General features: G+C 39.2%; 1 protein-coding gene across 3 annotated transcripts in view; it reads left to right on the top strand.

The window, feature by feature from the left end:
• SLC25A26 (solute carrier family 25 member 26) overlaps positions 1-17,726 on the top strand; it is a 113,154-nt gene that overhangs the window by 68,207 nt on the left and 27,221 nt on the right. The gene's annotated exons all lie outside the window — the stretch shown is intronic.

Raw genomic sequence — 17,726 nt, 5'->3', positions numbered from 1 at the left:
CATCCGTTATTAATTTTGTGTTTGAGATCTATTATCCTTGTATGTTCTGAGAGGTTATTTAGGTTTTGAGGTACATGTTTAGGATATTGGTCTTTATCATGTACATTGTAAATATATTCCTAGTTGTGTCAATTGCCTTTTACTTTTCCGTAAGGCTTTTATGTTCCGTATGGAAGTTTTACGTTTTTATATAGATAACTGTATCATTTTCCCTTCCATCATTAGTTCTTTCTTTGCTTTTATGAGAAGCCCTGTACTGATTTTTCTTCCTTGAGGTATAATTTGCATATTTCAAACTGCACGGATCTTAAGTGTGCAGCTTGGTGTGTTGCACTTATGTACAAATCCCCATAATCACCACTCTGATCAAGAGCCAGCACTTCCTCATTACCCAGAGGCTCTTTTGGGCCCCTTCCCATTTCATGTTCACACCCATGTCCCCAGGAGTTAGCTACTGTGTTGATTTTCATCATCATAGATGTTTTAATCTATTCCTGACCTTCAAGTAAATAGAATCACAGACTATGTGTTCTTTTTGTGTCAGCTTTCTTCCAGTGTGAGATTCAGCCATGTGATATGTATGGTAGTTCTTTTTTTGTTTGTTTGTTTTCTTTTATAGATTGCAGTGTATGGATATACCACAATTTGTGTATCGGTTCTCCTGTTGGTAGATGTTTGGGTTGTTGACAGTTTGGGGTTCTTGGAGATAAAGCTGTTGCAAACACTCTTGTACATGATTTTTTGTGAGTTTAGGTACCTATTTTTGAGTGTACACATAGGGGTAGAAATGCTGTGTTGTAGGGTGTGATGGATACCCCCTTGGTATCTGTGGAGGTTTGTCTCTAGTACCCCTGTGGATCCCAAAATCTCTGGATGCTCAAGTGTCTTACATAAAATGGTGGAGTATTTACATAAAACTTATGTGCATCCTCCCATATACTTAATTTTTTTAACTGAGGTATAGTTGATGTACAATATATAAGATTGAGGTGTATCTCTCATATGCTTTAAGTCATCTCTGGGTTATTTATAATACCTAATACAATGTAAACGCTATGAAAATAATTGCTGGTAAATTCAAGGTTGGTTTTCAGTACTTTGTGGAAATTTTCCCCCCAAATAGGTTTGATCCTTGATTGACTGAATCCTCAGATACAGAGGGCGGACTGTATTTAACTTAACAGATACTGCCAACTCTCATCCAAAGTGGTTGAACAGATTTGCAGCTCCCTTGCAAAAAGCACATACTCGTTGGTCTCTTATTGAAGAGATCCTTTCTGTTTTACTTATTTTTAGCAAAAATTCTGTTTTAGCTCACTTTCAAACTATAACATCCCTTGTGAGAAATACTACTTTGTGTAATTGAGTGACACAACACAGCTCTATGAAATATGACAGGCAGTCAGACCCTAGTACCTCTGGCATATCCCAGCATTCTCAAAATATTGTTGTGTAAGAAAAGCAGTTATTGTATTTCTAGGTCAGTACATTCCTCTAACAGCTTCATTTCTGGTTATATAAATTCTTTCTGTGGGATAGAGGGTGTTGTCAGGTAAAATTTTACTGCGGTTTTATTTAAATGTCCCAGCCATAGAGGGGCTTTTTGTATATCTTAGTTTACTATGTTTCAATTAAAAATGAAAAAATGGTTTACTCTTTCTTTAAGGATATGAAAGAATACTGGTCTGTTGTCTCTAATGTCTTCTTTAACTTGGAATTCTGGAAAAATGACATCTTTAATGTATTTGAGACCCTCAAACCTATCTGAGTCTTCTACTGTCCCCTGTAAAGAGAGCTGTGGTCACACATCACTTGTACTTAGCCTTGGTGAGTGAAATGGTATTATCAGAGAGAATTGTTTAGCAAGTGGCGTTGGCACAGGGAAAGGGGTTTGGGTGTTATTATTTGTGGAACGGTGGAAGTGCTTAGAATGTCTTTCAAATCAAATATAAAGAGCATGGGATTCTCCAAAGATGGGACCACCGTCTCTGTTAGTTACTGACTCGGGTCTTTTTTCCACCCTGGCTTAGATTCTGTGAATAAATAGTTTAGCCCTGCCAGGGGGATGAATCCCCAGTCCCTCATTTTGCTCAGTGGCTTCTGTGTTTTTACCTCTGTGTTCCTAAGGACGTTCATGAAGACATAGAGATGAATGAGAATTTATTTGCCTCTTTTTCACTCTTGGACATGCTGGCATTGACCCCCCCCGCCCCCCAAATCAGGTGAGGCAGCAAGAGTAAGGAGAAGGAGCAAACTGTGACTGCTCACGGTGCCCTCACATGCACCAGGCCTCTCACACAGATGCTGTAGGGTGCCCTTGGTCCCTGACCACAAATCCAAACTTGGCCCCTTCTCTTCTGTTTTTAGTTGCTTTGGTTTCTGGCAAGAAGTCCCACTACATAGAATAAAATTATGTGGTCTTTTAACTTACCCATAGACCCACAGAGCCTAACCCCATGTAAAATGGGACTTCTTTGAGATGGTTTCAAAGGCATAAGAGTCATGGCTCTTTCGTGGGGCTGTGGTAAGAAATGCCAGCCGGGAAGGAGAGGAAGCAGTTGACTGTGTTCTTTTCTGAAGTGCAGCATGTATGTGGTTTTGATCTAGCAAATCATGGATTTAAATCCAGTACCTCGTATGTTCCAGGCCTTTTGCTAGTACATTCCACACACAGGAACTTGTTGAATCATAACACATCTGTAAGCATATGTTAAGGTTGAAGAGGTTTGATAATAAAACAAATTGAGAGAAAATCCACAGGCAAGTCAGCCATTTGAGAAAATGGCTTCATCTTCTTTTCACCTATGAATTTGCTAGTGTCCTAAAGGCAGAGTGGTTTGAATGTTCATAGATGTGCACATGACTTGATTCTTTTCTGTGCTTTAGTTCACTGGTTCTCATACCTTAGTGTGAATGCATTACTTACAAGGTTGCTTGTATGAAACCAGGTCTCTTAAACTTGAAGGGCAAGGTAAGAAAAATTGATGGAAATTTTGAGCTGACTTGAGTACTTTCTTTATTCCTTTACTATGTACCACTACTCAGCTTAATAATTTGCTTTCTACTTGTACATCTCTCTTTATTTGGATTTCTCTTTCTTTGTGCTAGAGGATTGTCTTACCCCCTGCCTCATCCTGGTCTCCTTTGATGTTTCCACAATTCCAGTGCGAGTATTTCTCTCAGAACACTCATCCAGTTCTGGTTTGTGGGAGATTGAAGACATAGATTCAACAAAAAAAGAAAATGCAATTGGAATAAAAGAAAAAAATTCTAAGGAAACGTGAGATGATGAGCCTTACCCTGTTTATACATTAAGAGTTAAGTCCATAAAAGTAGACTTACCATATGATCCAGCAATCCCACTTCTGGGCACATATCTGGAGGGAACTTTAATTCAAAAAGATAGATGCACCCCAGTGTTCATAGCAACACTGTTTATGATAGCCAAGACATGGAAACAACCTAAATGTCTATTGACAGATGACTGGATGAAGAAATTGTGGTATATTTATACAATGGAGTACTACTCAGCCATAAAAAGAATAAAATAATGCCATTTGCAACAACATGGATGGACCTGGAGATTGACATAAAAAGACAAATGAACTTACTTACGAAACAGAAACAGACTCACAGACATAAAAAACAAACTTATGGTTACCAAGGGAAAGAAGGTGGGAAGGGATAAATTGGTAGTCAAGACTTGCTGATACTAACTACTGTATATAGAATAAACATGTAGCACAGGGAACTATATTTGATATCTTATAGTAACCTATAATGAAAAAGAATATGAAAATGAATACATGTATGTATATGTATGACTGAACTATTATGCCGTAACACCAGAAACTGACAAAACATTGTAAACTGTCTATATTTCAGTAATAAAAAAAAAAGTTATGTCCAGCTACACGAGGTATTTCAGACCGATGGATGGATGAATGGTTAGTTCATCTATTCATTTTAAAATGTACCCTCAGCCGTTCACGTGTACAGAGCATGTGCATAGGGCGATGTTCGTTAACAAGACAAGTATGGTCCCTGCTCTTTGCTCTTGCTTTGCTCACAGTCTAGTAGGTGAAACAGACATGGGTTTGAACATAATGATCTTCAAAGGAGAAGCACGCATAGTATGAGAATGTCTGAGTTGGGACACCTAATCTAATCTGGGATCAGTTACTGGCTTTTTCCTGAAGGTAGTGCTATTGGGTCTGAGTTACAAGGTATGAATAGTAATTAGGTGAAAAAGGAATTCAGTGAAGACTAAGTAGTCTAGGCAGAGGGAATCATGTGTGAAGGCTCTCAGGGGGAAAGGCCAGTGTAGCTGAGGGCACAGAGGAGGGTCAGGTGGCTTGAAATCAGCCAGTTCATGCAGAGCCTTAAAAACCATGGAATTTTATCCTAAAAATAATAGGTCATTGAAAGCTTTATATAGAAGGTGACCACTTTTGTTTGTTGACCTGCTGTTTTAATGTTGCTTCTGGCTCCTCTTGGAAGTGGATCATGGTGGGGAGAATGAAAAGAAGGCTGGGCAGAGATGTCAGGCTGTTGCAGCTGACCAGGTGAAAGGTAGTGGTGGCTTGGATTAGGAGTGTAGTGGAGAGAACAGGTTGAAGAGGCATCTAGGAGAGCAAATTGATGTGTTAGGATTGGTTACTAGTCTGTGAAGACAAAAGGAGGTGCCAAGAACAACCCACAGGTCTCTGGCACAATCACCGGGTTGTCTACTGGCCATGTTGACTGAGACAGGGAACCCAGGGGAAGGATGGGCTTTGGAGATTGGGGTGTTAGGCTGTGAGACAGATTGTGGGACATACTGAGAATGAATGAGTTGCTGTGAGATAAAGTGGAGAAACTGAGTGAGCAAGTGAACATATGGATCAGAAGCTAGAGGAGCTGTCTGGGCTAGAGAGACATTTCAGACGGTTTTTTAAAGAAAACATCTGTTTGGCTTAGGCAGCAGCTTTGCAAGTCCTGTAATTGTTAATGGAATGTCCAATATTGCAGAAATTTGCTGACAATGCAGCTTGAAACCTTTTCTTCTTTTTTATGTGAGATACCTTGCATGACAGCAGCAGTGAGGGAAAGTGCAGAGATAGAAAGCTTAAAATAAGGGCATCTGCAGTGCCATCTGTAGGGAAGCTCCCATTTGTTGAATATCCTCATGCCAGCCAAACGTGATGCCCAGCTCCTTGTATCTCATCCTCCCAGGTAATACCTCTCTTTGATGAATTAACTACTAAGATTTAGGAACATTGAGTAACTTCACAAGTTCATTTGACAGATCTGGATTTTAACAAGAATGTCTTGGCTCCATAGCTTTTGTTCTTTCCATTAATCCTGTTGCAATCCAGAAAAGTTAAACTAGAATAATCTTCAGTCAGTTTAAAACGATTTTCTGAAGCACGTGTGATTCCACAGATACCTGGAATGTTCTCTTAACAGCACAGCTCTTGACTTCCCTGTGAGCCCCTTGTACCAGCGATCTCTCAGCCAGCAAAACTTTAAACCTCGGAACCTGGGAATTCTAAACCTTTAATGTCAGATAAGGGCTTGTAAGATCTTCATGTCTAATAGCTTTACTTTGTAGATAAGGAAACAAAGACCTCAAGGTCACAGAGCCTGCTAATGAGAAAGTCAGAATGCAGCCCAAGCATCAGACTCCATGTCCCTCCTCCTTCCAGTGTGCACTACTGATCTCATCTTTGACTTCCTTGTCAGCACTCACGTTTAAGTGCCGAAGCCCCGTCTGCTGTTGTTCTGTAAGGCCTTGCATACCTGTTGCCATCTCCACTTCTTACTTTTTCTAGCCTAGTTCAGTCTCCCTTCACTGTTGCGGCGACCCACTAACTGGCGTTCTCCTAAAGCCGCATGTGCCTAAGCCCCTCTCCAGCTTGCATTGAATTCTCCCTAGAGCCTCCTGTTGCACATCACAGCTCCTCAGACTGGTGCTCATGGTGCTCTACAGTTGAGCCCCAGCCTACACACTCCCCTTCTGTGTGCCCACCAGTCCTCGTCCCCAACTTGCCAGCTAACCTACACAGGTCACTCCTCCTCGGTGGCTTTTCCTTCTCTGCTTTTCTACTTATTTGTTCCTTCTGCCAGAGGATCCCACTCCCCACCTTCACCTTTCAAAACACTGTCCATTTTTCAAAGCCGGGTATGCACCTCCCACCAGATGGCACAGATGACCGCTTCTACCTGAGGTCTCCTCGCAGCACTTAAGAGTATTGTGTCTCTTCTCACTTATCTTTGCTTCTACCATGGGGCCTGGAGTCTTGTAGGAAATCTGTGTTTGTCAGATAAATGCTGTGTCATTCTTTTTTCCTTCAAGGTTGCATTTTCTTAAGAGGACATTAAATTTATTCCAGTCATTTGGATTTTAAGACTATAAATATCTTTGGAGTTCTGATAAGTTCTCCAGTATGCACATGTGTTTGCTACTGAGTCCAGTCTCGTACTGCTCGCCAAGTGACAGGCCAGTAAATCAAGAGACGAGTTGTTGGGCCAAGGAATAGTAGTTTTATTTGGAAATCCAGCAGACCAAGAAGATGGTGGAGTAGTATTCGAAAGAACCCTCTTGAACCCTCTTACCTGAGTTAGAATTCAGGCTTTTATACTAAAAGGTGGAGAGGGGTGTGGTTGGTTGGTGCTAGCTCCTTGGTGTTGGAATCCTTTGTTCTTGCAGCTGTCCGTGTGGGTCAGGTCATGATGTTCCTGTAAACCTCCAACAAGACAAGTGTTATTCTCTGTTCTGCAGCGTTCTCTATGTGAATGGAAAAGTGTTATACATTTAAAGGTCAGAGGCTTGAGAATGGTCTATCCTGTATATATTTCAGGCTGTAGACAACATTGTTAACTTGCAGCAAAAGCAATAGAATACAAGGTTAAAGTAAAAGAAACAGGTACAGCATGTAGTCAGAGTTGTTCTTCCCTGTTACATATTTACTGTGCCGAACTTGGGTCTGCTCGCCCACGTGCAGTAAAGCCAATCTGCTGACACCGGATTGTGGTGAAGGAAAGTGCAGCGTTCATTGCAGGGATCTAAGCTAGTAATCCAGGGCAGGTAGTGCTGAAAACATCCGAACTCCCCGGTGGGTTTCAGGAAAGTGTCTTTAAAGGCAAGGTGAGGGAGGGGAGTCCTAGTGTATGTGGTCTGCTCCTGCGCAATTCTCTGACTGGTTCGTGGTGAGGTAACAGGGCAGTGCCACATTGGTTAACGTTATCAACCCTTGGGCTCCAGTAGGTCAGGGGGCTGCATAATCCTTATGGTTGCTCATGCTACATGGATGCTCATGGTTCTCAAGTAGTTGATTTTTTTCCATTTGGTGATTTTTAGCATCTGTGAAACAACTCAAGAAATGTCCATCAGGTGCTATTCTCTGGGTACTTCAGAGAGGAGTTTAAACAGAGAATATGGGAGAGGGGTCTGTCCCAGGAAGGCCCCATGGCATCTTACTTGGTTACAGTTTGTGTCTGGTTTTCACATCACTTTTGTCACTGTTCCTGGGTCCTGAGGGATGGAATCAGAGATGATGGCAGTTGGAGTCACAAAGGCTTGATGGAAGTGGATCACATCATTAGGAATTTGTTATCTTGAGGCATTGGTATTTCTTTAGTTCTGTGTAAATAATTTTGTAGAGGCCATTACTTCAGTGTCGTATTATTTGCAATTTATTAAAAAGTACTTCTAAATGTTGTGTATGCATACATGTACAAGTTAACTAATCATATCGTAAGATGATTAACTTATGAAATACATGAATTTAAGAGTTTGCATTTGAAGGAACCTGATCAGGAGTCCCCACTACAGCTGTGGCAAGGACTTGAGATACTACTATTCTAAATCTGCACTGGAGGATGCATTAATTAACATAAAGAACCTTTGCTAGTTGTGTGTCTCACCACCTAAAGGAGGATTCTGTTGTCTGAAGATAACCATTAGACATTATTGCTTTTGCCTTGAACAGAGGGATATACGGACTGCATGAAATAACAGTGGAAACTTAGTTACTAAGTTACCAATTAGGTTTCTCTACCTTTTTTTTTTTTTTTTTTTTTTGGATCCCTTGTTCCTAACAAGTGTCTGCAGATTCTGTTTGAGGTGCCTTTTCTTTGTAACTGTCACCCCTGAATCCTGTGTTCTTGCTGCTTTCCAGGTAGGTCAGGTCCTGGTGTCTCTGTAAACCTCCAACAAGACAAGGGCTACTTTCTATTCTGCAACTTTTTTATCTTTATATGAGTGGGAAGGTGATATGCCCTTAAAGGTCAGAGCCTTGAGAATGGACTACCCTGTATATTTCAGTCTGTAGGCAACATCCTTTTACAAAAGGTGCAGAACCAGAATGACTAAGCACAGAAAACAGAGCACAGGGTTAGAGCCAAAGGAGCAGATCTAATAGGGAGTCAGATTTGTTCTTCCCAATTGCATATATACTGCCCCATCCCCATCTCCTTTCCCTGTTCCTTTGAATTTTTTTGTAAAGTTACTTGTTTGCAAATTCTTTTTTCTTTTTTTTTTTTTTTGGACCAAAGTTGAGGTGCAATTATTAGACAAATCTACAATGTGAGCTGCCCAACTTTCTTGTCTTCCTAAGAATACAGGTAACAATTGAAAAACATGGAGGCAAAACCAGTTCTCATCTTTGTTAGTAAACTTGGTAGCTGAAATAGGCTGGTTATCCTCCCTGTGGTCGGCGGGATCATCTGCCTCTACTGACCAAGGGGCACCACAGAGCTGGGACTCAGAGGAGAAGCTTCTGGGAAGGAGTGGCTCCTGCAGCTGTGTGGTGTTGTGGATGGGGAAAAGGGCTCAAAACTACAACATCCATCTCGATGTTCTCTCAGCTTTGGAATTTGAGAAGGGCCAACTGTTCAGAAAGGAAAGTCCGTCCGCGCCTGCCTGTATGCTGTTGGCCTTTCAGTGCCGCTTCAGGCCGGGCCACGCTCAGCTCGGCCACTTCAGTGCTCATTTATGAAGTCCCCACGGTGGACCTGGGATAGTCACAGGATGTGGAGCCAGTGACTTTTATTCAGCAGAGGAACATCTGTTTTAATTAGTTCTTAGAAGAAAAAAATACTGTTAGAATGGAGGCTCCTTGAGGCCAAAGACCTCTTTTTAATCAATCATCCTTTTATCCTGCGGGCGTAGCTTAGCAATGGATGCTTAATGGGCCTTCAGTAAATGTTCAGAGTGTTAATGGAGATAGAAGTAAACTAAGACTTTTTGAAATTTTGTATCATGCTTTACTTAATTTTTTTTCCGTTAAAAAGTTACACTTTTTAAAGGTCTCTTACTTTTTTCAAAGTTCATTCTGTCTTGACTGTCCTTTCCATTCATTTCTTTCTGATTGAACTTAATGATCGAAAGGCAAGTAATGGTTTAGTCATCAAGAAAGTAAAGGTATTAACATGTAACAAAATCTTCTGTGTCAAATTGAAAAAAACATGTAATAAAGGTAATATGCCTTGGATTTACATTCATAAATATACTGTGCTTTATTATGAATTTGAAACAGTAAATCTGTAAAAATATGGTTTTATTCTCGTAGTATTTGATCATTCTTTGTCTCTTATTATTACATTTTAATTTGGAAGCGAAGTTTTCACAGATTCTTTTAATTATGGTGATTTTTCTTAGCATTGAAATGATGTTGCATTTTCCCCATAATGGTATGGGAAGAGGATAAAAGTTCTGTTAAGATGAAAATTCAAAGAATGATTTACTTGGTAGCAGAGGTTTTTCTTTATAGTTAGACTTCAACCCTTTTTCTTCCCAAGTTTTATTTAATATGAAAAACTGCTTCTATGAGGTGCTGCTCATATGACTCAGTGTTAGATGCTTGTGGGCTCAAACTCAGCACATGTGGTCTGATGCATTACCTACCGGTAAATAGGAAATCAGCTGTGGCTTATGTATATTCCTGAGCAGCTCACATGTTTTCAGATGGTTCATTGTAATCCTGTTTCCTTTAACGATGGGTGTCTGAAAGATTTGCCATCTGACACACTTACGTTTCCTATTTAACAATACTTCCATTTATCTAGAGCTGCTAAAGTCATCTACTGTATTACAAACTTTTTACCTAAAAACTCACTGTTCAAGAAATAGCTTAGATGTATTTGTAAGAGTATTAAGCATTGTTTAATCAATAATAAGTGGTGTGTCAGTAAAATACCATTATGCTTCTCCTTATAAGGTATTCTTTTATAAGTATTTTGCATTTACATTTGAATCTTAATTTCCCATTTGGTGTCTAAATGACATCATTTAAAATGTATAAAGAAAATCTTAATATTTTCTTATTGTATTATGAAAAAATATCTCTAAGGAAAAATTACCCTATAGATGATTTACAATATTGTTTTCTCTTGACTAACCTTTGTTAAAGTCCAGAATATATGCAGTTATCTTTTTAAATTTTTATTTATTAATGTATTTATTTTACAATATCATTTTTTAAAATTGAAGTATAGCTAATGTACAATATTGTATGTTATAGGTATACAGTATAGTGAGTCACAATTTTTAAAGGTTATGCTCCATTTATAGTTATTATAAAACATTGGCTTTATTCCCCATGTTGTTCAGTACAGCCTTGTAGCTTATTTTATACCTGACGGTTTGTGCCACTTAATCCCCCTCCATTTTGCCCCTCCCCTTTCCCGCTGATAACCACTAGCTCCTTCTCTACATCTGTGTTTCTTTTCTGTTATATTCACTAGTTTGTTGTAGTATTTTAGATTGCATGTGTAAGTGATATCTTAAAGTATGTCTTTCTCTGTATGACTTTTTTCACTTAGCATAACGATTACTACTGTATTTTTTATAGTATATTTGTAGATAAAGTTTGTATACTTTGAAATGCACACATCATAGTTGTATGCTTTTGAAGAATGGATACACTCATGTAATCCATACCTCTATTACGATATTGAATATTTCCATTATCTCTAGAATGTTTCCTAACACTCTGTCCCAGTAACTCTGCCCACTCAGGTTAGTTTTGCCTTTTCCTAGACTATAAATAGTCTTTGCCTTTCCTAGCGTCTATAAATAGACTCATGTAATATAAATCCTTTTTGTGTTTGGCGTCTTTTACTTGGCATAGTGTGTGTAAGGATCATCAGTGTTAACAGCGTGTCGGCAGTTCTTTCTGCCTCGCCCCTAGTATTCACTGTGTGACTGACTGTACCACAGTTTGTACGGCCTTTCTCCTGTTGGTGCACGTTAGCAGTTGTGATTAACGCTGCTGTGACAGTCACGTACAGGTCTTGCTGTGGACAGATACTGTCATTGCTCGTTGAATAAATACCTAGGAATGGAATTTCTGCATCAAATAAAAACTTGGCAAGCCCCTTTTGAAAGTGATTGTCCCATTTTAAGTTCCCGCTGGCGAAATACGAGAGTTGTGGCTGCTCCACATCCTTACCATTGTTTGGTTTTGTCAGCCCTTTTTCATTTCGGCCATTTTAGTGGTTGTATAATGGCACCTCAGTGTATGCTTTTTAAGAAATAGTTTTTTAATTGTGGCAAAACATATCCCATGAAATTTGCCAGTTTAACCACTTTAAGTATACACTTAAGTTATAATTGACGATGTGGTGCAATCATCACCGCAATCTACTCCTCAAGCTTTTTCATCACCCCAAATGGGAATTCTGTACTCGTGAAGCAGTAACTCCCCACTCTCGTCTTCCCTGAGTCCCAGCTATCCTTTAATCGAGTTTTTGTCTCTGTGAGTTTGCCTGTTCTAGCTGTTTCATATAAGTGGAATCATAGTATTTGTCCGTTTGTGTCTGGCTTGTTTCGCATAGCATGTTTTCAGGGTTCCTCCCTGTTGAACGTACCTGTATCAGTACCGCATTTCCTTTTTATGGCTGAAAAATATTCCATCATATGGGTAGGCCACATTTTGTTTATTCATTTCTTTGTTGATGGACACGAAGGTTGTTTGGTTGTTGTGAATAATGCTGCAGTGAAAATTGGTGTACAGGTATCTGCTTGAGTCCCTGGTGTCACTTATTGTAGGAGCAGAATTGCCAAGTTGTATGGTAATTCTATGTTTAACTTTTGGGGGAGCCATCAAATGTTTCTCAGTGTGTTTTATTAATATTTCCCTGATGACTTAGAATGTTGACTATCTTTTCATGTGCTTATATTAGTGATTGTATAACCTTCTTTGTGAAATGCTTGTTCACGTCTTTTGTGCATTTTAAAAATTGTGTTACTAGTTTTTCTTTCTTTTTATTACTGAGTTCTGAGAGTCCTTTATTTTGAATAGAAGTACTTTTTCAGGTATATGTTTTGTGAATATTTTCTTTCAGTCTGTGGCTTGCCTTTTTATTAACATCTTTTTTAAAAATTTTTTAAATTTAAGATCGTGGTAACATACACGTAACACATGCCATTTTAATGATTTTGAGGTGTATGATTCAGTTGTATAAAGCATTTTAACATTGTTGTGCAGTTGTCTTCAAAACACTTTACATCTTTTAAACCTGAAACCCTTAAACTTGTTTAATACTCATTAAACAACTCCCCTTTCCCCTCTTATCCCAGGTTCCCCTCCCTGCTCCCCACTCCCCGCTGCAGCCCACCGTTCTACACTGTGTTTCTATGAATTTGACTGTGCTGTATATACCTTATATAAGTGGAATCATTCAGTATTTCTTTTTGTGACTGGCTTATTTCACTTATCATAATGTCCTCAAGGTTCATCTATTCTGTAGGATCTCAGAATTACCTTCTTTTTAAGGCTGAACAGTATTTCGTTGTATGTATATCCCATGTTTTGTGTGTCCATTCGTCCATAAATAGACACTTGGGTTGCTTCCACCTTTTGGCTATTGTGAATAATGCTACTATGGATATAAATGTACAAATCTCTCTGAGACTTTGCTTTCAATTCTTTAGTGTATATACCTAAAAGTAGAATTGCTGAATCAAGCGGGAATTCTCTTTTTAATATTTTGAGTAGCTGCCATACTATTTTCCAAGTGGATACACTATTTTACATTCTTAGCAATACAGCATGTGGATTCCAATTTCTCCACATCCTTGACCATACTTAGTATTTCCTTCCGTCCTCCCTCCCTCTCTCCTTCCTTTCCTCCCTCCCTCCCTCCTAATGAGTGATACCTCATTTTGATGTTAATTTGCATTTCCTTAATGATTAGTAATGTTGAGCATCTTTTCATATGCTTTCTGGCTATTTCTGTTATCTTCTTTTGAGAAATGTCCATTTAAGTCCTTTGCCCATTTGAAAAATAATTTTTTCATTATTGTTGAGTGGTAGAAGTTCTTTATATATTCTAAATAGTAACCCATTATCAGGTAAATGATTTGCAAGTATTTTCTCCCATTTCATAGGTTGTGTTTTCAATCTGTTGATTTTGTCCTTTGATGGAAAGCTTTAAATTTTAATGTAGTGCTTTTTGTCTAGTTTTGCTTTTGTTGCTTGTGGGTTGGTGTAATATCTGAGTAATTATTGTTAAATGTAGTATCATGAAGGTTTTCCCCTGTTTTCTTGTAAGAGTTTTTTGATTTAGGATCTTACATTTAGATCTTTGATTCATTTTGAGTTAATTTTTGTATATGGGGTAACATAAAGGTTCAGCTTGATTCCTTTTCATGTGAATATCCATTTTCCTAACACTGCTTGGTTAAGAAATTGTCCTTTCTCCATTGAATGGCCTTGGCACTCTTGTCAAAGATTATTCGAACATATATGCAAGGGTTTATGTCTGGGCTGTCTGTACTGTTCCATTGTCTGTGTATCTGTGTTTCTACCAGTACCACACTGTTTGGCTTACTGTAGCTTCATAGTAAGTTTTGATACCCTCGGTGCCCCTGCCTCTGAGATCAGTCTTACTTGAGAATCAGACTGCTCGTGCTCATCTCCTTTTCTATTTTAGATTTTGATACTCTTGCGTCCATTCAGTGCTTTCTTTGGAAAGATGCTTTAGCAATTTTAGTATGGTTTATATACCTGAGGAGTAAGTCAGTATAAATTTTTTCTACTTTTAGGTTAATTTCCTTTATTAGGTATACATTCTTTGCTCAGTGTACAGTGCATGTAAGTGAATTATAGTTGTTAAATTTAAAAATCAGTAAATATATATTGTTACAATTCTTTCCTGGTATGTTAAATGCTAGCAGACCAGGTTTGAATGGGTCTCTATCTCTCTCTTTTTTTTTTTTTTTTAATAAAATGTAGTCACTTTGGGGCAAAATGTTTTTGGATCTTCAAATTCATTTCTCCTTGGTTAACCACTGGGGTTGAATGAGAAAAGGCAGAGAATATTTAAGAGGTAAAATGGCTTTGTTATCTTTGTAACCCTAGAATGGGAAACCTGAAAGCAAGCACAGAATCTGGACACTGTCGTACAACAAAAAGGAGTGTCCCCTTGGGTCCCTTGTGGGGTTCCTTGTGTTCTTTGTGGCTTACAGTCAGGTCTCAGGGTTCTCTTTCTTCCTCTCTTTCTCTCTCTCTTTCTCTCTCTCTCTCCCCCTTTCTCCCTTCCTTTCTCCCTTCCTTCCTTTCTTCCTTTCTTTCTTTATGTATTGGTGTTCTAATTTGATCTTTCCATTGAGACATAGGATTCTAGAGCTAAATAATACCTTAGAAATCATATTTTCATATCACCTCAGTTGTGAGTCACATTATTTATTAAAGGACTGTAAGGTTACAGGCATTTATTTTAAGATCACAGGATTATAAGCATTGATTGGTTTCAAGGATAATTGTAGTCCAAATACTTGGTGGTAGGTAAAGTGTGCTCATAACATTAGTTTGTAAATTCTTTATTCCATGAGTAGTGCCCAGCCCTTCCTTGCCCTGTTTACCACCCAGATTGCGTTTTTCTCTGCTTCACGTGGAATCCTCACATGTACTCCTGTATAGAATTATTGCTCAGTTTATTACTGGTGGAATCCATGTTGAATTTTAGCAGATTCTTTCCCCTCTACATCTGCCTCTTTGATGGTAGCTAGGTTTACTGCTGTTCACTTATTAGTGCCCTGGGTCTTAACAGCCTTATTCAAACAAAACATCTTAAATGGAGGCATTAAAAAGGTCACAACAGTGAGCCATTTTGTAACTTTTGGTGCAATAAAATGGGTATGTTGTGTTTTGGAATATATGACCTCTGAGTGCAGCTATTCATTTTCTTCATCTATAAAACATTTTAGAATAACAGCTTACATCTGTTTGGGGTTTAAAATTCCACGTTTTGAAGAAACATCACTGTTTTGAAACTCCAAACCAGGCATGGGGAGGGGACTCTCTCTCTGACTGGCCCACGTCCTGTAGAAGCTGGGGCGAAGTATTTGTCTTAGCGTGGAGCCGTATTTGCTGGCAGTTGCACTTTAACATGTGTGAAACACATTTTCATTATTTCTTCAGATTGTAAATGACAAGACACATTCAGTACGATTTTGGCTTGAAGAATATTGGAAACTTTTTCACACATGAGGAGTTTATCTTATGAGGAATATTTCACTACCGGAAGCCAGAAATACATTTAATTATTCAAGCATTTACAGCACATTTAATTACCTGAGACTGTCACTTAATCTTGTTTTAGAAAATAAAGCTGGGATTTACCGTTGGCTCACTTTTAAAAATAAATACCCAGTGGAATAGTTTTGGCCATTTCAAATGTGTGATTTTAAAATTACTCCTTTAAATTGAAGGAACAATTTAATGACTAACTTTTAATAGAGGAAAATGGGCAAAATATTCATCTGCAGGATTCAAAATCTGGTAGTATTTATTAAGTACCAAAAAAGTGCCAATAACATACGATGTAGTTTTGTGGGTTATTTTAATCAAGAAGTGAAGAATGCTAGCATAGACCATTACAATAAGCTATAAAGTCTTTTTTCTTCTTATAAATGTGAGATACTTATATTCTTGTTAAAATGTGATGTATTTACATTTGGGAGGAGAGAGTACGAAGAAGAAAATTAAAGTCATGTATTATCCCACTAACTTTTAGTCCTCTTGGATATTTTATTACATTCTATCAATTTTCACAAATTTAGAAAAGCTTTTAGAAAACTATAGTCAGTTTTTAGAGTTCTTGATAATTTATTTGAAAACACAGGACTTCAGTGTCGGAATGGACAGGGTCAGATGCTTTCATGTTGTGTTGTCAAAAAAACTAAACTAAATTTGGTATCTGTTATGGAACTGTGATGTATGGGCTGGGGTACTGTTTATTTATGAAGCTGACAGACTTCTCTGAGATTCTAGTTTGTCAACTTAAACTAATTTATTGACACTTCTTTTTTCCCCTCACTGCCATTTCCTGTCTGAATGGAAGACAGATTTTCTTTGTGTGGCCACTGTCAAGCCCAGGGCCATCTCTGTGCCAGCAGAATAAGAAAGATGATGCTACACTCTTGATTTCTGATTAAATGTAAACATTTTAGAAATAGTTTAGTACCCTTAATTTGTGGGAAGGTAAATACCCATTAATTCCTTCAAATTTGTGTTGTGACACACACACACACACACCCATACGCATACGCATATTGTAAATGGCCATAGTCCACAGTGACTTTCCATTTACAGCTGAAATGGATGCAGAGCAACAGCCCCCGGCCCCGGCCGGGTTGAGCAGCACCATCCCTGACAGGCCCAGTGGGCATTACCGCTGCTAATGGGCGGGGTCCCTTGGAGTTCAGGTGTTTTTATTTTAGGAAACAGGGAGGTGGGATTCTGTTTTAGAATTTTATCTGAGTTTAGTTAGAAGCAAATAGATGATACTGTGGGTGAATTTCTGTGTTGATAAATCCAGTTAGATGTCTTCTAGGTAGGGTAGCAGTCAGATAGGGCTCTGGTATCAGATTGTATGGGCTTGTTACTTCCTGTGTGCCTTTAGGCAAGTTAAGCAGCATCTCTGAACCTCCTCTTCTGTAAAATGGGGTTAGTAATACATGTCTTACAGGGTTGTTGTGGGGATTCAGGGAAATAAAACTTATGGAGTGCTTATTGGCACAGTGCCGGGCACGTGAGCTATGCTTGGTAATTCTAGCTTACTGTTACACAGCCAGCTGTGCAGCCTTCCTGTAAGCGTGGTGATTATCTCCACTCCTGGAGACAACTCCTCTCCCTGACCAGGCTGGGGACAGAAGTGGCCCGTCCGGCCCACCTCCACCCCTGTCTGTTCACAGCCCTCTCCTGTCCCGCATTGAGAAGCTGTTCTTCCCACGCCCACTCTGTCCCCGGGGCCTGTTGCTCAGCTTCCTTCTGTGAAAATCTGTCTCTTCTGTCTTCACTCCCCTCTCTTACCCTCCACCTGCCTTGCCCCTCCATCCCTCCTCACTCCTCTCCCTTCCTGCCCCTCCCTGTCTCCCCTTTCTTCTTCCCCTGCCTTCCCCTCATCTCCCCTCTTCCCTGTCCTCCCCTCCTCCCTGCTGTCCCCCCCACCCCATTCTTTCTCCCCCTCCCCATCTCTCTTTCCAGCCCTGACACTTGGCCTGCCAAGGACAGCTCTAGCTCTGTAACAGAACAGTGTCAAGTCTTTCAAGTCTTTATTACTTGTGATGGAAAATATTTTTGTTTCTCTTTTCAGTAGCCAGACCCTCTTCATATTATGTTTCTCTTTCACTTTCAAGTGGGCTTTACAGCACCATTTTATGTCCCTTGGGCTCAAAAAGTAGATTTTATTGGCAGTTCAGTTTAATTATTCTTCTAGAAACTGTGCATACTATA

Source organism: Camelus dromedarius, chromosome 17, assembly GCF_036321535.1.
Source record: "Camelus dromedarius isolate mCamDro1 chromosome 17, mCamDro1.pat, whole genome shotgun sequence".
NCBI classification, from domain to species: domain Eukaryota; kingdom Metazoa; phylum Chordata; class Mammalia; order Artiodactyla; family Camelidae; genus Camelus; species Camelus dromedarius.
Note: the sequence above shows the minus strand (reverse complement) of the source record. Positions and strands in the feature narration are given on the sequence as shown.